Source organism: Hyla sarda, chromosome 6 (genome assembly GCF_029499605.1).
Source record: "Hyla sarda isolate aHylSar1 chromosome 6, aHylSar1.hap1, whole genome shotgun sequence".
Classification (NCBI taxonomy): Eukaryota; Metazoa; Chordata; class Amphibia; order Anura; family Hylidae; genus Hyla; species Hyla sarda.
In genome coordinates this window covers 259,675,663-259,702,097 of record NC_079194.1, presented here as the reverse complement: position 1 = coordinate 259,702,097, position 26,435 = coordinate 259,675,663, and the positions used below count along the sequence as shown (strand labels likewise).

At 45.2% G+C, this 26,435-nt stretch overlaps 1 long non-coding RNA gene across 1 annotated transcript; it reads left to right on the top strand.

Annotated features, from left to right (window-relative positions):
- The first annotated feature begins 8,100 nt into the window (after positions 1 to 8,100).
- Positions 8,101 to 24,479, top strand: LOC130277748 (uncharacterized). Its single transcript, XR_008845559.1, has 4 exons — positions 8,101 to 8,168; positions 9,544 to 9,683; positions 13,787 to 13,959; positions 23,806 to 24,479. It is a non-coding gene; the product is annotated as an uncharacterized LOC130277748 (long non-coding RNA).
- Positions 24,480 to 26,435: the final 1,956 nt, after the last annotated feature.

Here is a 26,435-nt window from a genome sequence, read left to right as displayed (position 1 = left end):
TAATATAGATCCATCTATTTTTTTTTGTAAAATAGTTTATTTTAATTTTGAAAACCGGCCACTAGGGGTCTCCATCCTAATGGCCGCTGCAGGCTGGCGTGTCGTCATGCTTGAATTCGGACCGATGCCGGCCGGGCAATCGGTCCTAATTCATTCAGCCTGCGCTCGCTCCCTGCCTGTCAATCAGACAGGCGGGAGCGAGCGCTGAGAGTGCATTGGCTCCCTGGCCTCACATGCCGGCCCCGCCTCCCGGCATATACGCTGCTGCTGCTGCCTCAGGACTCTGCACTAGGGTATGTCTAAGGGAGAGTATGCCTTGGGGTTTTCAACACAGGGTTGGGGGAGAGCACGGTTTGGGTTTTCAACACGGGGGGGAGCGGGGTGCGGGGTTTTCAACACGGGGGGGGGGGGGGGGTAGTGCAGTGGCCATGGCCCTAACTTATTGTTTTCAACACAGGGTGCCTCCAGCTGTTTCACCACTACAACTCCCAGCATGCCTCGGCAGCTAATAGATTTCAGGGCAAGCTTGAAGTTGTAGTGGTGAAACAGCTGGAGGCACCCTGTATAGGTGAACTAAGGGCGGAAGTCTGCCCCCCGAGCAGGCGTTAGTGACATTGCGCCTGCTGGGGAAGTTTGCCTGGTAAGTGAGCACAGTACCAGGCAGACAAAAAGGCATTTTTAATATGGTTAAAATAAATGTAAGGCAGGGAGGGGGTTAGGGATAGATGGGCAGTTCTAAAGGAATTAAGTATTGTAATAGACAGACCTCTATTTTTAATATTCAGGGACTCTATAGTAACAGGGACTGTTCCCCAGGACTGGCGCATGGCAAATGTGGTGCCAATAATTAAAAAGGGGACAAAAGGTGACCCTGGAAATTTAATCTAACAGACCTGTTAGTTTAATCTCCGTTGTATGTAAATTGTTTGAGGGTTTTCTAAGAGAGGCTATTTTGGAGTACATTGATACAAATAAATGTATGACTCCATATCAGCATGGCTTTATGAGGGATCGGTCCTGTCAACCTAACCTGATCAGCTTTTATGAGGAGGTGAGCTCCAGACTGGACCAGGGGCAATCACTGGATGTCGTATATCTGGATTTTTCCAAAGCATTTGATACGGTGCCACATAAAAGATTGGTGCATAAAATAAGAAGGATTGGGCTGGGGGAGAATGTGTGTAAGTGGGTAAGTAACTGGCTCAGTGATAGGAAACAGAGGGTGGTTATTAATGGTATTTATACTGATTGGTTGACTGTTACTAGTGGGGTACCACAGGGGTCAGTCTTGGGTCCTGTTCTATTTAATATATTTATTAATGACCTTGTAGAGGGGTTGAATAGTAAAGTAGCAATCTTTGCAGATGATACTAAACTCTGTAAAGCGGTAAACACAATAGAGGACAGTGCACTGTTACAAATGGATCTGGATATGTTGGGGGTTTGGGCTGAGAAGTGGCAGATGAGGTTCAACACTGATAAATGTAAGGTAATGCACATGGGGAGGAAAAGTCTGAGACAGGGTTATATATTGAATGGGAGCAAACTTGGGATGACTGACATGGAAAAGGATTTAGGGGTCTTAGTTAATAGTAAACTTAGCTGAAGTGACCAGTGTCGGGCAGCTGCTGCCAAGGCTAATAAAATCATGGGGTGCATCAACAGGGGCATAGATGCTCACGACAAGGAAATAATTCTACCAATGTACAAATCACTAGTCAGACCACACATAGAATACTGTGTACAGTACTGGGAACCAGTGTACAAGAAAGATATAGTGGAGCTGGAGAAGGTTCAAAGACGGGCAACAAGGGTAATACGGGGAATGGGAGGACTACAGTACCCAAAAAGATTATCAGAATTAGGGTTATTTAGTTTAGAAAAAAAGAAGGCTTATGGGAGACCTAATAACTATGTATAAATATATCAGGGGACAGTACAGAGATATCTCCCATGATCTATTTATACCCAGGACTCTATCTATAACAAGGGGACATCCTCTACGTTTAGAGGAAAGAAGGTTTCTACACCAGCACCGACGGGGGTTCTTTACTGTAAGAGCAGTGAGACTGTGGAATTCTCTCCCGGAGGAGGTGGTCATGGTGAACTCTGTAAAAGAGTTCAAAAGGGGTCTGGATGCTTTTTTGGAGAATAATAACATCGCTGGTTATGTATACTAGATATTTAGGGACAGCATGTTGATCCAGAGATTTATTCTGATGCCATATTGGAGTCGGAAAGGAATTTTTACCTCTAGTATGAGGGTTTTTTGCCTTCCGCTTGATCAACTCAGTAGGGACTGATTAGGGATATAGGTTGAACTAGATGGACTCTGGTCTTTTTTCAACCTTACGAACTATGTTACTATGTTAATAGGCAGGGACAGAAAGAACAAAAAAGGATGGTGGGATCCAGGCAGGATGCTTGTTCCTGCACCAGGACGAGTATACACGTCCATGGTTCTTGTGGGCGCTGCCCAGTGCACCCACGAGATCGCGGCAGGGATTCGACTGTAACACACAGCCAGGACCCTGCTGCACTGCCACAACCAAAGTAAACTTCGGTCCCGGCAGTTTAACCCTTACAGCCACGGTTGGAAGTGACCGCGGGCTGTAAGTGTTATGACAGAGGGAGCTCCCTCTGTCCCCCCTGCAACACCCCGCAACGTGATCTGCCGGACTGGCGGGACCGATGAAAGCTTCGGGTCACGGTATTTTAACCCTTACAGCCGCGGTCGGAAGCAACCGCGAGCTGTAAGGAGTTTGACAGAGGGAGGGGGCTCCCTCTGTCTCTCTCCTGTAGCACCCCGCAACGATCACAGGGTGCTGCTGGTTACCTGGGCAGCCGGGGGTCTTTACATGGACCCCCAGGTCTGCCCCGGTTATTGCCTGTCAGGACGTGCCAGAGTGAAACTAGCAGGCAGCATATAACTGCAATGCTTTGGAATACTAAGTATTCCAAAGCATTAAAAAAAAAAAGTGTAAAAAAATCATATAAAATAAAATGTAAAAACAGTAAATGTAAAAAAAAAAAAAATATATATATATATATATATACATTTATTAAATAACTATAATGAAAAATAAAAATGCATAATGCACACAGCGCAGATCTGCAGCATATTACATGCTGCGGATGCCTGCCAGCAGTCACAATAATGAGCTCCCTGCTGCGGCTGGATAGCTTTATGTGTCCACTCATAGCAGCGGATTTCCCGCCGGCAGTCATGAGCGGACACACTGAGCTACCCAGCCACAGCAGTGATCTTGCCCTTGTGACTGATGGGGGGCAATCACTGTGTGAAATATGCTGCGGATGCGCTCTATGTGACCCTACACTGCGTCCCGTTCATACTGCGTTTCAGCAGTATGTTAGAAGTATACGTCAGCATCATGGCAAAAAAAATTATGCTGGCGTAAACTGTAGCAGCTCCATTCATTTCTGAATGAGACTGTTACAGTATACATTGGCATCCCTTTTTTGACATGACAACGGACACCTATACTGCAGAAATGCAGCATTAATGAGGACTTTCATATAATGATGTCCTGAAAGCCAAATGGTGCTCCTCTCCTTCTGGGGCCCACCAAGAGGCCATGTAACTAAATATGGTCTAAGCGGGGTGTTACGCCGAGCGCTCCGGGTCCCCGTTCCTCCCCGGAGCGCTCGCCTCATCTTCATTGTTGCAGCGCCCCGGTCAGATCCACTGACCGGGTGCGCTGCGGTCCCGCCTTCAGCCGGGATGCGATTCGCGATGCGGGTAGCGCCCGCTCGCGATGCGCACCCCGGTCCCCCTACCTGACTCGCTCCCCGTCTGTTCTGTCCCGGCGCGCGCGGCCCCGCTCCCTAGGGCGCGCGCGCGCCGGGTCTCTGCGATTTAAAGGGCCACTGCGCCGCTGATTGGCGCAGTGGTTCCAATTAGGGTTATCACCTGTGCACTTCCCTATATTACCTCACTTCCCTTGCACTCCCTTGCCGGATCTTGTTGCACTTGTGCCTAGTGAAAGCGTTCCCTTGTCTGTTCCTAGTCCGTGTTCCTGACCTCCTGCCGTTGCCCCTGACTACGATCCTTGCCGCCTGCCCCCGACCTTCTGCTACGTCCGACCTTGCTTCTGCCTACTCCCTTGTACCGCGCCTATCTTCAGCATCTTCAGCAGCCAGAGAGGTGAGCCGTTGCTAGTGGATACGACCTGGTCACTACCGCCGCAGCAAGACCATCCCGCTTTGCGGCGGGCTCTGGTGAAAACCTGTAGTGGCTTAGAACCGGTCCACTAGCGCGGTCCTCGCCATCCCTCTCTGGCACAGAGGATCCACTACCTGCCAGCCGGCATCGTGACACGGGGGTTTTACCGAACAAGGGACGAACAGCGTAATAAAATATGGGGCACATTTTCTACTTTTCAGATGCAATGTACAAAAAATATGTCCCACAAATGATGGATTTGTGGGGGAAAAAAAGAAAATATAACTTTTTCCACTGAATTTGTAACCGTTCCAGCCACAAAAAAGAGAATAGGAGAATACTTCAGGGGGTGTAGTTTTCCAAAATGAGGTCACTTGTGGGGGTTCTGTTTGGTTCTGGCAGCTAAAACCCTTTGCAGGCATGAAGTGCAGCCTATAATCCATTCGGCCTAAAATGATGCCCTGAAAGCCAAATGGCGCTCCTTTCCTTCTGGGTCCAACCACGCAGCCAAGGAACCAAATATGGCCTAAGCGGGGTATTTCCAAACACGGGCCGAGTAGCTTAATAAAATATAGGGTGCATTTCTTTCAATATCAGATGCGATCTAGTTTTTAAAATGGGGGTCATTTGGGGGGGGGGGGTTCCTACATTCTACCACCTTCAAATTTCTGCAAAATTTGCATAGCACATAAAAAAAAATGTAATTTTCTAATTTTCAAAATTTCAAGTTAAATTGTTAGGCTTTTAATTCATTTAAAATGTTAATTAAAATCAAAAGAGATGCTTTCAAAATAAAGTAGACATCTGAAAGTATAAGTTTCATAAACTATTTGGTCAGAAAGTATAAATATTTGCAACCTATTAGTGTTAAAATAGCAAAAAACTTAATTTTTTTAAATACAAAAATGTAATGATTTTTTGCATTGTAAAAAAAAAAAACTACAAATGATATCGTCTTACTTTTACTATGTACATGAAGGACAACTTGTGACAAAAAAAAAATTTCAGAATTATCGTGATTGGCAAAATGTTACCAGAGTTATTCTCTAATAAAGTCAGACATCCCCGATTTGAAAAAACAGACCTGGTCTTTCAGGGGCGTACAGGTTTACACCCCTGTAGTAGGGGTGGAAAAATGTAGTTAACAAATTTAATATTTTTTAGAACGAAATTTTTATTGATTTTCAAACAGGGATCAGTGTATGTGAGCGGGCAGGGACATAAAAATGTAGCCGACAATATCAAAAATGTATAAAAGGGCCATTTAATTGTAAAAATAATATATATTTTATACAGACTGTTCCATGCTGGGAGCTGTAGTACTTGTACTTATAGACAGATCACCCCTGAAGTCACTCCTGACACCCGATGTGATCGTCCTTTATTTTGCTGAGATGCTGAGCGGCTCTATACAGCTCTCTACAGCGCTCCGCATCTCTGCTCTGTACTCTGGGCCGGCCAGTGATGTGAATAGAAATTCACATCACTGATTCATATTTGCTGCTCAGATTGGTGATTGGCCGCATCGTGCCAGCCAATCACCGCTCTAAGTGGGAAATAAGAATCAGTGATGTGAATTTCTATTCACATCACTGGCCGGCCATATTCAGCAGAGAGATGCAGAGCGCAGAAGAGAGCTGCCCCGCATCTCAGCAATCTAAAGGATGATCGCATTGAGTGTCAGGAGTGACACCCGCTGTGATCTGTCCCTTACTGCAGGCACTACTGCTCCCAACATGGAGCACACTCTGCTCCATGCTGGGAGCTGTAGTACCTGCATTAATAGATAGATTGCAGTGGGTGTCACTCCTCATCTACAGAAGTTCTCTTCACATCACAGATTCATATTTGGTGCTGAGAGTTGTAAACTATTTATTAATGCAGGTACTACAGCTCCCAGCATGGAACAGTTTCTTCCATGCTGGGAGTAGTAGTACCTAAATAATGTATAAAATAAAGAGAATAAAGTTGAAAAAACACACACACTTTATATACATAGTAACATAGTTCATAAGGTTGAAAAAGACCAGAGTCCATCAAGTTCAACCTATAACCCTAGTGAGTCCCTATTGAGTTGAGTTGATCCAGAGGAAGGCAAAAAGAAAACTCATACTAGAGGTAAAAATTCCTTCCCGACTCCAAATATGGCATCAGAATAAATCCCTGGATCAACGTTCTGTCCCTATAAATCTAATATACATAACCAGTAATGTTATTACTCTCCAAAAATACATCCAGACCCTATTTGAACTCTATTACAGAGTTCACCATGACCACCTCCTCAGGCAGAGAATTCCGCAGTCTCACTGCTCTTACAGTAAAGAACCCCCGTCTGTGCTGGTGTAGAAACCTTCTTTCCTCTAGACGTAGAGGATGCCCCCTTGTTATAGATACAGTCCTGGGTATAAATAGATCATGGGAGAGATCTCTGTATTGTCCCCTGATATATTTATACATAGTTATTAGGTCTCCCATAAGCCTTCTTTTTTTCTAAATTAAATAACCCCAATTCTGATAATCTTTCTGGGTACTGTAGTCCTCCCATTCCCCGTATTACCCTGGTTGTCAGTCTTTGAACCTTCTCCAGCTCCACTATATCTTTCTTGTACACTGGTGCCCAGTACTGTACACAGTATTCTATGTGTGGTCTGACTAGTGATTTGTACAGCGCAGGGCCTTCGGACCCGAAGGTAACGCCCGGAGCCCCAGACCTCAGCTCCCCCTGCCACTAAACATGATGCAGCAACAGGTCGGGCCCTTGGATGCGGTCCTAGAGCCTGGCCCCACCGCTGCCTACACTTTTCTTTTTTCCTATTTACCTTAAAGGGGTAGTCCAGTGGTGAAAAACGTATCCCCTATCCTAAGGATAGGGGATAAGTTTGAGATCGCGGGGGGTCCGACCGCTGGGGCCCCCCGCGATCTCTCTGTACGGGGCTCTCCGCCGAGATAGCGGGTGTCGACCCCCGCACGAGGCGGCGGCAGACACGCCCCCTCAATACATCTCAATGGCAGAGCCGGAGATTGCCGAAGGCAGCGCTTCGGCTCTGCCATTGAGTTGTATTGAGGGGGCGTGTCGGCCGCCGCTTCGTGCGGAGGTCGACACGCCCCCTTCCCGCGGGCTGTCGGGGCTCCGTACAGGAGATCGCGGGGGCCCCAGGGGTCGGACCCCCGCGATCTGCAACTTATCCCTTATCCTTAAGATAGGGGATAAGTTGTAAACCACTGAGTCACCACTGGACTACTCCTTTAAATGCTGCGGGCCCTTTAAAAAAAACATTGCCGGCTCAGTCTGACAGGCCAGGGGCTGATGGGAGTGTACGTGCACCGCGTAGGCACGCACGTCTCCTCCTAGCCCCTGACGTGTTACAGCCTCTGACTCCAGGACACGGTGGGAGTACACAACAACTGCTGCAGCCTCCCCTGCTTCACACAGCAGCACCGCGGATCTCCGGGCAGGTGAGGAGAGAGACCGAGGATCGGATCTTTGGGGATGCAGGAGGACAGGGTCGGGGGTGGGATGCAGGACGACAGGGTCGGGGGTGGGATGCAGGACGACAGGGTCGGGGGTGGGATGCAGGAGGACAGGGTCGGGGGTGGGATGCAGGAGGACAGGGTCCGGGTTGTCCTGTGTGCATATATGGGCCCCTTCACTGCCTCCCTTACAGCAGTGTGTCTCAAGCACTGTGCATCCAGGGAGCTGTGTTGAAAACCACAGCTCCCAGCATGCCCAGCCAGCCAAAAGCTGTCTGGACATGCTGGGAGTTGTAGTTGTGCTATATCTGTTGCTGGGAGTTGTAGTTGTGGTATATCTGTATGCACCCTGCTTGGGAAACACTACCATACACTGTGCGATCTTGGCCTCCAGCTCAGCTCCTCCCCCTGCCGGTCATGTGATCACAGACTCATACAGGGGCCTGCTGGGGTCAGAGGAAGGGACAGAGTGCAGGAGAACAGCGGATGATGACGTGGCCGGCAGGTTACATAGGTAATACTATAAATACTGGGTCCTGACACCAGTAACACTATAAATACTGTGCCCTGACCCCTGTAACACTATAAATACTGTGCCCTGACCCCTGTAACACTATAAATACTGTGCCCTGACTCATGTAACACTATGTATTGATGGTGTCCTGGGGGGGATGGGTGGTGGTGTGTGCAATGATTATGATCAGGAGACCACCGCCGCACCTTGTCGCACCGCACCGCCGCGGCCCCATTGCCTCCCCCATCCCCGGTTTTATAATTACCTGTTCCCGGGGTCCACTCTACATCTGGCTCCGGTGGCGTCCTCCTGAGCTGTCACTGTGCGCACTGACGGTGACGTCACGTCGCGCACGTCACGTCACTCGTCATTGCGCACAGCGTAACGCAGGACGCAGCAGGAGCCAGAAGTAGCGTGGGCCCCAGGAACAGGTAATCATAAAACCGGGGATGGGGGAGGCAATGGGGCCGGGGTGGTGCGGTGGGGGGTGTGACGCCGTGTGGCGGGTCGCGGTGCGGCGGGTCGGGGGGGGGGGAGGGGTCGATCGTGGTGCGGTGGGGGCAGTGTGGGGGGCGGGGTATTATTGGCTTATCGGCTTGCCGATACCAATAATGCCCAAAGTCGTGATTATCGGCCGATAATATCGGCCAAACCGATAATCGGTTGATCCCTAATTGATTTGCAATGATGAGAAGATAGAGGATGGGGTGCAGAGGTGCCATGATGGTGATGAAGAGACCAAGGATGGGGGGGATATTAGCTAGAAAGGGGGGGTGCAATACTGAGAAGACCGTGGGGGGAGGGGCTAATATGGAGTGCGGGGGTTACAAGACCAAAGATGAGTGGGAGTTGTTAAGAGTTGTGTTGGTCGATTATGAGACCATGAATGAGGTGCGTGGGGTGTATGAGGAGACCGGGATGCGGCAGCAGGGGTTGGGCATTGGGGGAAAACAGAGTGTTAGGGGGGCATATGTGTGTGTATATTTTTGATAGATGTGTGTATGTATGTATAATAGATGTGTGTATGTATATATGACAGATGTGTCACACATACACTTAGGGGTCGGGGGGGTGGTATAGGGGTGCATGAAAAGGACTTACAAGTGTAGGGGAAGAGGGGTGGAACAAAGGAACCGGGAGGAAGACTTATATTATGTTCAGGGTACAGCGTATAGCAGGGTTATATTTCGAGGGTACAGTGTGTACCAGGGGGAACAGTGTACAAGGGGTACAATGTGTGGCAGTATTATATTCAGGGGATCAGTGTGTGGCAATAATATATTTAGAGGGTAAAGTGTGTGGCAGTATTGTGTTCAGGGGGTACACAGTATTTGGCAGGATTATAGTGATTATAATGATTATTGTCGTCATACAGAGGATGAGGATCTACTGACAAAGTGAGAACCTATGATGTCCGGGCATCAGACTCTGCAGAGAAGTTGGAGCTGGAAGACGTCCTGACGTCTGGACCAGATGAGCAAGAAAAGGAAAGATAACAGAGAAGATGTCACTCAGGTCACTGATGTCATTGTGTATTCTCCTGACTGTCCCATCAGAGCTGGAGTCACTTGTATGTTCTGCAGTGATGATGGCTGTACCCCAATCTGTGGCTCTCCAGCTGTTGCAAAAGGGCAACTCCTATAAAACCTGAGGCTCTTCGGACATGATGGGAGTTGTAGCTTTGCAACATCTGGAGACCAACTTGAACTAAGGTTATTGGTGGGGGTCCCAGCAGTCTGACCCCCACCATCACAATGGGCTGCTTATTCTAAAATGCCCAGGCCTATTTTTGGTCCCAGTCCGGCCCTGCCTGTAAGTCACTTATATCACTGTGTATTCTCTTGACTATGTCCCATCAGTGCTGTTGTCACTAATACTTTTGTGTGGCTGAGGCCATGTAAGGGGGTCGTCAGGGATCAGGTCATCAGGGGGAAGGGGGGCCCAGGACAGTTTTTCGCATCAGGGCCCTGTGGTTTCTAGCTATGCCCTTGCCCATAGCTACCTGTACTGTTTTTCTTTTTTTTTTAACCCTGTGGGTGCAGGGCCTAACGTCCTGTTAACCAGACAGAAGAGCAGTGGAGAGAAAAGAGGGATAAGAGCTTGGTGAGTACTCCTAATGTAGAATACCCTGCTGGCGTGGAGGCACGGTATACAGCAGTCTTTCCCAACTTGGTTGCCTCCAGTTGTTGCAAAACTACAACTCCCAGCATGCCCAGACAGCCAAAGGCTGTCTGGGCATGCTAGGAGTTGTAGTTTTGCAATAGCTGGAGGCACCCTGATTTGGAAACACTGGTATACAGTATATATAACTATTTACAGGGTAAGTAATGTAATTGTACACAGTAACCCCACCGGCAGAAGAGTGAATGCAGCTCTGGATTAGGAGCAACATCTGTTCTACTCCAGAGCTGTACTCACTATTCTGCTGGTGGGGTCACTGTGTACATACATTACTTATCCTGTACTGATCCTGAGTTATATCCTGTATTATACTCTAGAGCTGTACTCACTATTCTGCTGGTGAGGTCACTGTGTACATACATTACATTACTTATCCTGTACTGTTCCTGAGTTATATCCTGTATTATACTCCAGAGCTGTACTCACTATTCTGCTGGTGGGGTCACTGTGTACATACATTACATTACTTATCCCGTACTGATCCTGAGGTATATCCTGTATTATACCCCAGAGCTGTACTCACTATTCTGCTGGTGAGGTCACTGTGTACATACATTACATTACTTATCCTGTACTGATCCTGAGTTATATCCGGTATTATACCCCAGAGCTGTACTCACTATTCTGCTGGTGAGGTCACTGTGTACAAACATTACTTATCCTGTACTGATCCTGAGATATATCCTGTATTTTACCCCAGAGCTGTACTCACTATTCTGCAGGTGCAGTCACTGTGTACATACATTACATTACTTATCCTGTACTGATCCTGAGTTATATCCTGTATTATACTCCAGAGCTGTACTCACTATTCTGCTGGTGGGGTCACTGTGTACATACATTACATTATTTATCCTGTACCAATCCTGAGTTATATCCTGTATTATACCCCAGAGCTGTACTCACTATTCTGCTGGTGGACCCCACTGTGTACTAACATTACTTATCCTCTACTGATCCTGAGATATATCCTGTATTATACCCCAGAGCTGTACTCATTATTCTGCTGGTGAGGTCACTGTGTACATACATTACATTACTTATCCTGTACTGATCCTAAGTTATATTCTGTACTATACTCCAGAGCTGTACTCACTATTCTGCTGGTGAGGTGACTGTGTACATAAATTATTTATCCTGTACCAATCCTGAGTTATATCCTGTATTATACCCCAGAGCTGTACTCACTATTCTGCTGGTGAGGTCACTGTGTACATACATTACATAATCTTGTGGGGTTGTGCAACATTATGTGGCCATGCCCTCTTACCCACCTCCCTTTTGTGGCTCCACCCTCAGCCACACCCATGGCCCATGCCCCGGATCTTTTGAAGACCTAGCAACGCCCCTGGTACAGCGGTAGAATTATTTCCTTGTCGTGGGCATCTATGCCCCTATTGATGCACCCCATGATTTTATTAGCCTTGGCAGCAGCTGCCCGACACTGGTCACTACAGCTAAATTTACTATTAACTAAGACTCCCAAGTCCTTTTCCATGTCAGTCGTCCCAAGTGTTCTCCCATTTAATACATAATCCCAGACCCTATTTTTCCTCCCCATGTGCATTACCTTACATTTATCAGTGTTGAACCTCATCTGCCACTTCCCAGCCCAAACCATGTGGAACCGTATCGAATGCTTTGCAAAAATCCAGATATATGACATCCAGCGATTAAAACACATAATTAAAATACATTATTAATAAAAAGTTTCACTCCATTTTTAATATTGCCAGCTACATTTTTTTATCCCTGCCCGCTTACATCAATTGGCCCCTGATTGAAAATTAATAAATCTACTGCATCTTTTTTTTTTTTTTTTTTTATGGTAACCTACAAAGTTTTATAAAAAAAAAAAAAACTTTAAGAATAAAAAAACGCCTGCAAAAACGCCAAAGTTTTTTCACTCCAATAGACTTCTATGAGAGAAAAAACGCCACGATTTCTGTGAAAAAACACCATAGTCTCAACATGCTGCGATTTTTGAAAAACTGCCAAGGAGCAGGAAAACACAAAAGAGGAGTGAAAAAATGCCAAAAGGATTATAAAAAAAACCGCAAACTTAAAAACGCAAAGTGGATATGGAATTTTGCAGTTCCCTATAGACTTGCAGCTAACATCTGGCTGCAGCATTTTTTCACAATAAAAAAACTCAATGCAGCAGAATGGACGTTTTATTGGCGTTTAAAAAAAAACAAAAAAAAAAACAAGTGTAAACTTAGTCTTATGGAGCTTGTGTAAAGGCTGGGCTACCTAGTTCAGGATCTAAAAAGAAAGTCAATGAGATTGTCACCCAGAAAACCTCCCCTATGTTTGAGTCTCCTCGCCGTGAGTGCAGCCCATACAATAAAATAAATGGCATGCATAGGATATAGCAATGTATTTAACCCCCTAATGACAATAGATGTAAATGTACGTCCTGATGCAATGGGACTTAGTGCACCAGGACGTACATTTAGGTCCTGTACATAATGTGAGCACCGGAGTGGTGCTCGCATCATGCACGGCCGGTCGAGGCTGCTATCAGCAGGGATCTGCCGGTAATGGTGGACATCAGTGATGGTGCTGATGTCCACCATTATCCCCTCAGATGCAGTAATCAATACAGATCACGGTATCTGCAGCAATGCAGGCGTTATATTGGATGATCAGATCATCCAAGGTGGCAGATGGAGGTCTCCTCACCTGCTTCAGCTGTCATCCTGGAGTCTTCTTCTCTAGTCAGCCTTCCAGCAGACCATTGAAAAAGATAACCAATAATACTGATCAGTGCTATGCCTATGCATAGCACTGAACAGTATTAGCAATGATTGCTATAGATAGTGCCCTATGGGGACATAAAAAGTGTAAAATAAAATGGTGCGCTATCCGGTCGGTTCACCCTGTTGAACGGCACCAGACATGGTTGCCCCCGTTGCCGTTGATCTTTCTTATCACTATTGAACCGCTAGCCCATGCAATCCGCTTACAGACTGAGATTTCTGGCATTTCTGTGGGAGGGAGAGAGCACAAATTGGCTCTCTTTGCCGATTACGTTTTTCTAACCCTAACTCATCCCCTCGCCTCCCTACATTCCCTCTTCTCCACCCTACACTCCTTTAGTCAACTCTCATACTATAAACTCAACGTCACCAAATCCCAGGCCCTCCCAGTAGGAATTCCCCCCCCCCCCCTCCCCTCTATTGTCCTCCCTCCGCCCTCAATTTCCCTTGGATTGGCAGGATCGATCTATCTCCTATTTGGGGATTCAACTTACCCACCCATCCTCTTCTCTTTTTCAATCTAATTTTCTGCCGCTCCTATCTACTCTCTCCACCTTTGGACACCATATGCTCTCTTGGTTTGACCGCTTGGCAATGTTCAAAATGTTACTCTTGCCCAAACTGCTCTATTTATTTATAACCCTACCAATCAGTGTACCGTCCTCTTTTTTTTAGATCTGCAAACAAGGTGATGGATGGCTTTGTCTGGCAACATAAGAGACCGCGGATCCCTAGAAAAGTCATGTCCCATGGTAGAGGCTTCGGGGGGCTGGGTAAACCTAATCTTGAGGATTATTATAGAGCTTCCATCCTGGACCAGATGAGACACTGGTGGTCAAGAGAATCTAGTGAGTTATGGGTAGCCCTTGAATCTAGTTATAGCACTGAGTGTTCTCTACAGCCTAGGATCTTAGCACTGCTATCTGGCAGGAGGCTGGCTCCCACCTCTTTGTCTGCTATTAATGTTACGGACAGGATCTGGCAGTCTAGCCTCAAAAAATTCCCAAAACTAATCAAATGCCCGCCAAGGAACATCCCCTTCTTTCTCTTGACCCTATATATTCCTGATTAGACCTTTCCACCTGGAAGGCTGCCGGCATATTTACGGTGAAGGATTTATTGGATTAATGCTCTTTCTGAGTGTTGCTGTGTAAGAGGGGGCGTGAAAGAGGAGTTTCAAAAACTGTGATTATCTGTTGTGCGGAGTGAATCTGTGGAGTGGGTGCGACTGCCTATAGCCCACATTCTTATTTTGGGTAAGTTTTTCTCTTTTGCACATAGTGGGATAACTGTTAGAGTTTAAACACCCTTTTTCATTTTTTTTTTTTTTTCTCTGTTCCACCTCTAGGGGGAGGAGGAGTAGATTGGGCACAGGTGTATAAATCTTAGCTTGGGACTCTTATTGAGAGCTTGCTCTTTCTGAGTGTTGCTGTATAAGAGGGGGCGTGAAAGAGGAGTTTCAAAAACTGGAGTTTGAAAGCAGGAGGTTGAGATCGCTGTGAGTTTTAATTTTTGAACCCACAAGGTCTACAAAAAATTTTAAGTGTCATTTTGACTGTCTGTTTTTTCCTATACATTTGTGAAATCCCCATAATTAGATGGCCTCCATGTTGGAAAATGCAGTCCAATGTACATCCTGTTCAATGTATGCAATCCTTGAACAGCAGTTTGAGGGTGCATATTGTTGTGCGAGATGTGTGCTAGTTGTCCGTTTGGAAGCCCAGATCCTGCATCTAGAGGGGCGACTGGCAACAATGAGAAGCATTAACAACATGGAGAGGAGTCTCCTGCTCACTGAGCAGGCACTCTCGGGAATAGAGGTGGGGGAGGACAGTGGGACGGAGTTGCAGGACAGTCAGGCAGTTAGCTGGGTTACAGTTAGAAAGAGGGGTAGGGGAAAAAGTGTCAGGGAGGCTAGTCCTGAACTGGCACACCCCAACAAGTTTGCCCGCTTGGCAGATGAGGGGGATGCCATTACAGAGCTAGCAGAACTGCAGCAGGATACCGCCTCTGACCGCCAGGGGGGTGTCTGCTCCAGTAAGGAGGGAGGGAGGAGTACAGGGCAGGCCAGACAGGTACTAGTGGTGGGGGACTCAATTATTAGGGGGACAGACAGGGCAATCTGTCACAAAGACCGGGATCGCCGAACAGTGTGCTGTCTGCCTGGCGCACGAGTTCGGCACATCGCGGATCGGGTTGACAGGTTGTTGGGCGGGGCTGGAGAGGACCCAGCAGTCATGGTACATATTGGCACCAATGACAAAGTAAGAGGTAGGTGGAGTGTCCTTAAAAATTATTTCAGGGACTTAGGCCGCAAGCTTAAGGCAAGGACCTCCAAGGTAGTCTTTTCTGAAATACTACCAGTACCACGAGCCGCACCAGAGAGGCAGCGGGAGATCAGGGAGGTAAACAAGTGGCTCAGAAGCTGGTGTAGGAAGGAAGGGTTTGGGTTCATGGAGAACTGGGCTGACTTCGCTGTCGGTTACCGGCTCTACCGTAGGGACGGGCTGCACCTCAATGGGGAGGGTGCAGCTTTGCTTGGGGAGAAGATGGCTAGAAGGGTGGAGGAGTGTTTAAACTAGGGACTTGGGGGGAGGGAACCTACAGCAAAGAGGGGGAAGATAGTGTAGATAGAGAGGTGGGAATTATAAATGTACCTGGGGGTGGAGCGGAGGGAGGGGTTAGAATAGTTAATAGGAATAGGCTTCATAGGAAAATAAAACTTACACCCTTGAATCCCATTAACCCCAATAACATAAAGGATGGAAATGTAAAGTGTATGTTCACAAATGCCAGAAGCCTAGCAAATAAAATGGGGGAGCTTGAGGCCTTGATACTGGAGGAACATATTGATATAGTTGGGGTCACTGAGACATGGCTGGACTCCTCGCATGACTGGGCTGTCAATCTGCAGGGGTTTACATTGTTTCGCAAGGATAGAATGAACAGAAAAGGTGGTGGAGTCTGTCTGTATGTAAGAAGTGGTATGAAAGTCAGTGTGAACGATGCCATAGTGTGTGATGATTCTGAGGATGTGGAATCATTGTGGGTAGAATTACAAAAGGAGGGAAATACTGAAAAAATAATATTTGGGGTAATCTACAGACCCCCTAATATCACTGAAGAGATAGAAGTTCGGCTTCATAAACAAATAGAGAGGGCCGCCCGGGCAGGTACAGTGGTAATAATGGGAGATTTTAACTATCCAGATATAGATTGGGGTCCGGGGTTGGCTAAAACTACAAAGGGGCGACAATTCCTAAATTTATTGCAGGATAATTTTATGGGCCAGTTTGTGGAGGACCCAACAAGAAGTGATGCCTTGTTGGATCTGATCATTTCCAACAACGCAGAGCTGGTTGGTAATGTAACTGTGCGGGAAAACCTTGGTAATAGCGACCACAATATAGTTACTTTTGACTTAAAATGTAGAAAACAAAGACAGGCGGGGAAGGCAAAAACATATAACTTTAAAAAGGCAAATTTCCCTGGGCTGAGGGCTGCACTACAGGACATAGACTGGGGGGAGGTGTTCTCAAATACTGATACAGAAGGTAAATGGGACATCTTTAAATCAACTCTAAATAACTATACAGCTAAATATATACCAAAGGGGAACAAATATAAACGATTAAAACTAAATCCTACATGGCTGACACATGATGTTAAAAGAGCAATAAACAGCAAAAAAATAGCCTTCAAAAAATACAAATCTGATGGGTCAGCGATAACATTTAAACAGTACAAGGAGCTTAATAAAATCTGTAAAAATGTAATAAAAACAGCAAAAATTCAAAATGAGAGACAGGTGGCCAAAGAAAGCAAAACTAATCCTAAATATTTTTTTAGATATATAAATGCAAAAAAACCAAGGACAGAGCATGTAGGACCCCTTAATAATGATAATGGGGAGGTTGTCACAGGCGATCAAGAGAAGGCGGAGCTACTGAATGGGTTCTTTAGTTCTGTATACACTATGGAAGAAGGAGCTGACATTGGCCAGGTCAGTGCTGGTAACACATCATGTAATGTACTGAACTGGCTTAATGTAGAGATGGTACAAGGTAAGTTAAGTGATATAAATGTAAGCAAATCCCCAGGACCGGATGGACTACACCCAAGAGTTCTTAGAGAGGTAAGTTCAGTAATATCTGTACCCCTGTTCATGATATTTAGAGATTCTCTGGTGTCTGGTATTGTGCCAAGGGACTGGCGCAAGGCGAATGTGGTGCCAATCTTCAAAAAGGGCTCTAGGTCTTCCCCAGGAAACTATAGACCGGTAAGTTTAACGTGCATTGTGGGTAAATTGTTTGAAGGACTTATAAGGGATTACATACAGGAATACATAGGGGATAATAGTATTATAAGTGATAGCCAGCATGGGTTTACTAAGGATAGAAGTTGTCAAACCAATCTAATTTGCTTTTATGAAGAGGTGAGTAGAAGCCTTGACAGAGGAATGGCTGTGGATATAGTGTTTCTGGATTTTGCTAAAGCATTTGATACTGTCCCTCATAGACGTCTGACAGGTAAGTTAAGGTCTTTGGGTTTGGAAATTTTAGTTTGTAACTGGATTGAACACTGGCTCATGGATCGTACCCAGAGAGTGGTGGTCAATGATTCGTACTCTGATTGGTCCCCGGTTATTAGTGGTGTACCCCAAGGTTCAGTACTGGGACCGCTGTTGTTTAATTTATTTATCAATGATATAGAGGATGGTATTAACAGCTCTGTTTCTATCTTTGCAGATGACACCAAGCTTTGTAGCACGGTACAGTCTATAGAGGATGTGTATAAGTTACAAGATGACTTGGATAGACTAAGTGTCTGGGCATCCACTTGGCAAATGAGGTTCAATGTGGATAAATGTAAAGTTATGCATCTGGGTACTAATAACCTGCATGCATCGTATGTCTTAGGGGGGATTAAACTGGCAGAGTCACTGGTAGAGAAGGATCTGGGTGTACTTGTAGATCACAGACTACAGAATAGCATGCAATGTCAGGCTGCTGCTTCCAAAGCCGGCAGGATATTGTCATGTATCAAAAGAGGCATGGACTCAAGGGACAGGGACATAATACTCCCCCTTTATAAAGCATTGGTACGGCCTCACCTGGAATATGCTGTTCAGTTTTGGTCACCTGTCCATAAAAGGGACACTGCGGAGTTGGAAAGGGTGCAGAGACGCGCGACTAAACTAATATGGGGCATGGAACATCTTAGCTATGAGGAGCGATTAAAGGAGTTACAATTGTTTAGTCTTGAGAAGAGACGTTTAAGGGGGGATATGATAAACGTATATAAGTATATTAATGGCCCATACAAAAAATATGGAGAAAAACTGTTCCAGGTTAAACCCCCCCAAAGGACGAGGGGGCACTCCCTCCGTCTGGAGAAAAAAAGTTTAGTCTCAAGGGGCGACACGCCTTCTTTACCGTGAGGACTGTGAATTTATGGAACGGTCTACCTCAGGAACTGGTCACAGCAGGAACAATTAACAGCTTTAAAACAGGATTAGATACATTCCTGGAACAAAATAAGATTAATGCTTATGAAGAAATATAAAATCTCATCCCTTCCCCAATATCGCGCCACACCCCTACCCCTTAATTCCCTGGTTGAACTTGATGGACATATGTCTTTTTTCGACCGTACTAACTATGTAACTATGTAATTCGGGCACTGTCCACTTCCCGACTATCAGGGACCGGTTTCATCTACCACATAGAGAGTTCTATAAGGCTAGGTTCACACTGTGGAATTTCTGGGCAGAATTTCTGCCGGAGAATGAGCCGACGGCACTAGGATCGCGTGGGCTACATTTCCGTCCCCATAGATGGCAATGCATTTCTCAGCAGATCTCCCAAAAGATTCACCCAGAAGTGCATTGCAGTCTATGGGGACAGCAATGCAGTCTGCTTGGTCCTAGCGCCGCTGGCTCAATCTCCGGCAGAGATTCTGCCCAGAAAATCTGCAGTGTAAACCTAGCCTAAGAGTTTACAGATTAGGAGCATGCTTCAATTGGGTTGATTGGAGGCCTTCAGGATGCCACTGAGATTGCTTGGCACCTTGAATGCTTCCGGTCCCTCGAGGGGAGGTATTTCTTTCTTTAATGACCTCCTAGATGACAAATCTAATATTGAGACACTCCCCTACATGTTACATTGGGAAAGGGATCTACACACCACGATCTCCCTGGAACAGTGGCGAACAGCGTTTCGCTACATACGAGGCATATTTAACCCCTTAAGGACACATGACGTTCTCATACGTCTCCATTTCCGAGTCCTTAAGGACACATGACGTATGAGAACGTCATGTGTTTTACCGGCCCCCCGCAACCATCTGGAGCGGAGCCGGTCCCCGATGCCTGCTGAAATCGTTCAGCAGGCATCGGGGCATATCGCCCAGGGGGTCATTATGACCCCCCATGTCGGCGATGGCCGCAGATCGCTGGACAATTCAGTCCAGCGATCTGCGGCGGATTCCGGGTCAATCGGGTCTCCAGTGACCCGGTGACCCGGAATTATTGGCTGATCGGGGCCGTCAGAGACGGCCCCGAACAGCCATAGCCAGCAGGGGTGAGGTGGCACTTGTGCCACCTCACGATCGCCCTGATTCGTCGGCCGGATTACCGGCCGACCAATCAGGGCGCCTGCTGCGGGTGTCACTCCCGCAACCCGCTCCGCCCCTCTTCCGGAGGACGTGAGCGGGTGCGGGACGTGCACCCCGGGTGCTGGGGACCCCGATCCCCGGCGCCCCTGTTGGGATCGGGGCCCCAGGAGCAGCGGCGGCGGCGGAGACGACGAGGGACTGACCTGGTGCGGCGAGGATCGTTGGAGGTGAGTGACAGCCTCCTGCTGTTGCTTAGCAACAGCTCCCAGCATGCAACAAGGGCATGCTGGGAGCTGTAGTTATGCAACAGCAGGAGGCAGACCACCACAACTCCCAGCATGCCCTTATGGGCATGCTGGGACTTGTAGTTTTGCAACAGCTGGAGGCACATTCTTTCTATGGAAAAGTGTACCTTCAGCTGTTGTGTAACTACAACTCCCAGCTTGCACAATCAGCTAAAGTGCATGCTGGGAGTTGTAGTAGTGCATCTGGTGGTTGCATAACTACAACTCCCAGCATGCCCGTTGGCTGTCGGTGACTGCTGAGAGTTGTAGTTTTGCAACAGCTGAAGGCACACTGAGTTAAGTAGTAAACCAGTGTGTCTCCAGCTATTGCATAACTACAATCCCCAGCATCCCCAGCCAAAGTAGTATGCCTCCAGCTGTTGCATAACTACAACACCCAGCATGCCCTTCCGCTGTCCGTACATGCTGGGGGTTGTAGCTTTTGCAACAGCTGAAGGCACACTGGTTGCAAAACACTGAGTTTGTTACCAAACTCGGTGTTTCACAACCAGTGTGCCTCCAGCTGTTGCAAAACTACAACTCCCAGCATGCACTGATAGACCGTACATGCTGGGAGTTGTAGTTTTGCAACAGCTGGATGTTCCCCCCCCAATGTGAACGTACAGGGTACACTCACATGGGCGGAGGATTACGGTTAGTATCCGGCTGCAAGTTTGAGGTGCGGCAAAATTTCTGCAGCAGCTCAAACTGCCAGCGAGAAACTACTGTGAACCCCCGCCCGTGCGACTGTACCCTAAAAACACTACACTACACTAACACACAATAAAATAAAAAGTAAAAAACACTACGTATACACATACCCCTATACAACCCCCCTCCCCAATAAAAATGAAAATGTCTGGTACGCCACTGTTTCCAAAACGGAGCCTCCAGCGGTTGCAAAACTACAACTCCCAGCATGCACTGATAGACCGTACATGCTGGGAGTTGCAGTTTTGCAACAGCTGGATGTTCCCCCCCCCCCCCCCCCCAATGTGAACGTACAGGGTACACTCACATGGGCGGAGGATTACAGTAAGTATCCGGCTGCAAGTTTGAGCTGCGTCAAATTTTCTGCCGTAGCTCAAACTGCCAGCAAGAAACTACTGTGAACCCCCGTCCATGCGACTGTACCCTAAAAACACTACACTACACTAACACAAAATAAAATAAAAAGTAAAAAACACTACATATACACATACCCCTATACAACCCCCCTCCCCAATAAAAATGAAAAACGTCTGGTACGCCACTGTTTCCAAAACGGAGCCTCCAGCTGTTGCAAAACAACTACTCCCAGTATTGCCAGATAGCCGTTGACTGTCCAGGCATGCTGGGAGTTTTACAACAGCTGGAGGCACCCTGTTTGGGAATCACTGGCGTAGAATACCCCTATGTCCACCCCTATGCAAGTCCCTAATTTAGGCCTCAAATGCGCATGGCGCTCTCACTTTGGAGCCCTGTCGTATTTCAAGGCAACAGTTTAGGGCCACATATGGGGTATCGCCGTACTCGGGAGAAATTGGGCTTCAAATTTTGGGGGGTATTTTCTGCTATTACCCTTTTAAAAAATGTTAAATTTTTGGGAAAACAAGCATTTTAGGTAAAAAAAATATATATTTTTTTACATATGCAAAAGTCGTGAAACACCTGTAGGGTATTAAGGTTCAAATTACCCCTTGTTACGTTCCCCAAGGGGTCTAGTTTCCAAAATGGTATGCCATGTGGTTTTTTTTTGCTGTCCTGGCACCATAGGGGGTTCCTAAATGCGGCATGCCCCCAGAGCAAAATTCGCTTTCAAAAAGCCAAATGTGACTCCTTCTCTTCTGAGACCTGTAGTGCGCCAGCAGAGCACTTTTCACACCCATATGGGGTGTTTTCTGAATCGGGAGAAATTGGGCTTCAAATTTTGGGGGGTATTTTCTGCTATTACCCTTTTTAAAATTGTAAAAATTTTGGGAAACCAAGCATTTTAGGTAAAAAAAATATATATTTTTTTACATATGCAAAAGTCGTGAAACACCTGTAGGGTATTAAGGTTCACATTACCCCTTGTTACGTTCCCCGAGGGGTCTAGTTTCCAAAATGGTATGCCATGTGTTTTTTTTTGCTGTTCTGGCACCATAGGGGCTTCCTAAATGCGGCATGCCCCCAGAGCAAAATTTGCTTTCAAAAAGCCAAATGTTACTCCTTCTCTTTTGAGACCTGTAGTGCGCCAGCAGAGCACTTTTCACCCCCATATGGGGTGTTTTCTGAATCGGAAGAAATTGGGCTTCAAATTTTGGGGGGTATTTTCCGCTATTACCCTTTTTAAAAATGTAAACATTTTGGGAAAACAAGCATTTTAGGTAAAAAAAAAATTTTTTTTTTACATATGCAAAAGTCGTGAAACACCTGTAGGGCATTAAGGTTCACGTTACACCTTGTTACGTTCCCCGAGGGGTCTAGTTTCCAAAATGGTATGCCATGTGGTTTTTTTTTGCTGTTCTGGCACCATAGGGGCTTCCTAAATGCGGCATGCCCCCAGAGCAAAATTTGCTTTCAAAAAGCCAAATGTGACTCCTTCTCTTCTGAGACCTGTAGTGCACCAGCAGAGCACTTTTCACCCCCATGCGAGGTGTTTTCTGTATCGAGAGAAATTGGGCTTCAAATTTTGGGGGGTATTTTCTGCTATTACCCTTTCTAAAAATGTAAAATTTTTGGGAAACCAAGCATTTTAGGTAAAAAAAATATATATTTTTTTTACATATGCAAAAGTCGTGAATCACCTGTGGGGTATTAAGGTTCACTTTACCCCTTGTTACGTTCCCTGAGGGGTCTAGTTTCCAAAATGGTATGCCATGTGTTTTTTTTTTGCTGTCCTGGCACCATAGGGGCTTCCTAAATGCGGCATGCCCCCCAAAAACCATTTGTCGCTCCTTCCCTTCTGAGCTCTCTACTGCGCCCGCCGAACAATTAACATAGACATATGAGGTATGTGCTTACTCGAGAGAAATTGGGTTTCAAATACAAGTAAAAATTTTCTCCTTTTTATCCCTTGCAAAAATTCAAAAATTGGGTCTACAAGAACATGCGAGTGTAAAAAATGAAGATTTTGAATTTTCTCCTTCACTTTGCTGCTATTCCTGTGAAACACCTAAAGGGTTAATACACTTACTGAATGTTTTTTTGAATACTTTAGGGGGTGTAGTTTTTATAATGGGGTCTTTTATGGGGTAATTCTAATATGAAGACCCTTCAAATCCACTTCAAAACTGAACTGGTCCCTGAAAAATAGTGAGTTTGAAAATTTTGTGAAAAATTTCAAAATTGCTACTGAACTTTGAAGCCCTATGGTGTCTTCCAAAAGTAAAAACTCATAAATTTTATGATGCAAACATAAAGTAGACATATTGTATATGTGAACCCCAAAAAAATATATTTTGAATATCCATTTTCCTTACAAGCAGAGAGCTTCAAAGTTAGAAAAATGCAAAATTTTCATTTTTTTCATCAAATTTTGGGATTTTTCACCAAGAAAGGATGCAAGTTACCATTAAATTTTACCACTAAGTTAAAGTAGAATATGTCACGAAAAAACAATCTCGGAATCAGAATGATAACTAAAAGCATTCCAGAGTTATTAATGTTTAAAGTGACAGTGGTCAGAATTGCAAAAAACGCTCCGGTCCTTAAGGTATAAAATGGCCTGGTCCTTAAGGGGTTAAGTGTGCAAACCACCAAGATGTTCAAAACTATCCATAGATGGTATTTCACCCCTCATAGACTGAATAAAATCAACACCTCTTGTTCCAGGTTGTGCTGGAGGGGCTGGGGCCAAACGGATACCTTACTTCACACACTCTGGGACTGCCCTGCATTGCGAGTGACTTGGAGGGCGATTGAACTGGTAATTTCTAGGCTGATGGGTAAGAGTTTCAAATTGTCCCCAACTCTGGCATTGTTGCTATTAGATTTGGACGAGGTGCCGTTTGACTTCAGGACTATTATTGCACATCTCATAATGACCACTAAATTGTTTATCATCAGGAAGTGGAGATCTCCAGTGGTCCCGACCTTGTCGGAGATACTGTCCTATACAAATCATACATGCAACTATGAACGCATGTTTGCCCTGTCGAATCACCGGGATGCCCAATTCCTGAAACATTGGGATGTGTGGGTCCTCAGTGTACACTATGTCTCCCTGGAACCTAACTTTTACTGATTCCTGTCTGTTATATTTTTTTCTACTTTCTTTCTCTTTCTCCTATCTCTTTTCTTGAGACTCATGGCGGAGGTTGCTGACTCTACTTCTTTTATTTTACAGTGTTTTACAGTGAACTCTTATCTAATTCTTATTATAGTTCTTGACAATGTTTAAACTGTCAACCTTTGTCAAGATTGTGTACCGGGTTCCTTTTTGTCTATTGTTATGGTACTATTGTTCTTGTTTGTACCTGTTCTTATTTGAAAATACAATAAAACATAAAAAAAAAAAAAGTAAAATAAATGTGAAAAAAAGTTTTAAAAAAATGTGAAAAGCTCCTTCCCCAATAACAATTTAAATCACCCTTTTCCCCATTTTACTAAAACAAGCATTACAAAAATAATGAATAAATGTATTTGATATCGTCACATTCATAAATGTCCAACCTATCAAAATATAATGTTAATGATCCCGTACGGTGAACGATGTAACGATAAAAAAAAAACACGAAATTGCTGCATTTTGGTAACATCCCAGAAAAAAATTATAAAAAGTGATCAAAAAGTCACGTATACGCAAAAGTGGCACCAATAATAATTTTTTCTGGACTGTGATGTACATTTTATGGTAAAATAAAAGGTGTAATTACAAAGTATATTTGGTCATGCAAAAAACAAGCCCTCATATGTCTTTTAGAAGACAAGGAGGAAAAAGCGAAAATGCAAAAAAAATAACTCGCTTTGTCCAAAAGGGAATGTGTCACCAAATGTTGTTTGTTGTTTTTTTTATTAAAGTTAAATCACAAACTTTTTTTCACATTTTTAAAATATTTTTTAAAGAACTTGTCATATTTCCAACTGTTGACCAGCAGAGGGAGCTAACATGTGGAATCTGGTAAAGGCAAGCAACTTGTAAATTGATTGCTATAAATTTGGCCTCACCCATCTACCTTCCTCTTGTGTTTGTGTGCAAAAGGAGAGGGGGTTATGTGTTTTTTTTTTTTTTATTTTTTTTTTACTGTGTGAGCCATTTTTGTTGGTATCTGAACAGTGGGAAACAACAGATTACCAGATGTCTCTTACTCGATGCCGGCCGCTGCCAGATGTCTCTTACCTGCTGCCTGACGCAGCCAGATGTCTCTTGCACACTGCCAGATGTCTGTTGCTCACTGTCTACTGCTGCCATATGTCTCTTGCCCACTGCCTGGCACTGCCAGATGTCACATGTATATCTAAAAAAACAAGAAAGAGCCTTCCATAGCGTGTTACCGCAGGTACAGGGTCCAAAAGATAAAATAGGGAATGCCCTTACTGAATGCGGTTGTGTGGACTCACACACAACAATGGTCAGCGTGGGTGAGGAACAAAATCCGGCATGCAGCCTTCCCATCCAAACAAGACAATGGCAACAAAAGGACTTCTGGAGGTGGTGGGATTCAGCGGCGCTGGTCAGAAGTGGACACGTCAGGTAGGGAAAAGGATGATATTTATTTGAAAAATGCAACGCGTTTCACCGCAGGTGCGGCTTCATCAGGCATGACAAACGGGAGGAGTTGGGTTTATATACAGGTGGGGATTAACCCTTCCCTGGGTTGCATCACTTTTTACATCAATTTTAAAAGTACAAACTGTAATGGAAATGTACATGATATACTTAAACATGTGTAAAAAACATAAGAATTCATAAAATAATAAAATGTATGCACTCCAAGTGCAACACTTTCTGTACAAATATGTAAAAATACACATATAATACAATACATAAAGTAAGATGTCAATCATAAATTATGGACCACAGCAGACTCATGTATCGCACACAACAAAAAATATATGTGTGAACAAACACATATGTGTGCGTGCGTCACCTTGATCCATACAATCGTATGCATACAAATATATAAAAACATAAAAAACTGCATCAATCTGAATATAAATATATCTCAATGAACATATATTGATGGGGATGTAAACCCATCAATAATAATATACGAACATTCTACATGAACAATGTCGGTATACTTATAAAAATAGACATAAAATAAATGTGAAAAACAAAAATATATAATAAAATGCAAACTGAAAAAAACGCATTATGTGAACAGGGCACAAGGATATCAACTTCCAACGTACATTTTCAATGATCTCATTAAGTCCCTGAGGGGATAACGTAACAAGTTTGTGAATCCAAAATGACTCCCGATTAATTAAACGGGACAATTTTCTGGAATTTGTTCCAG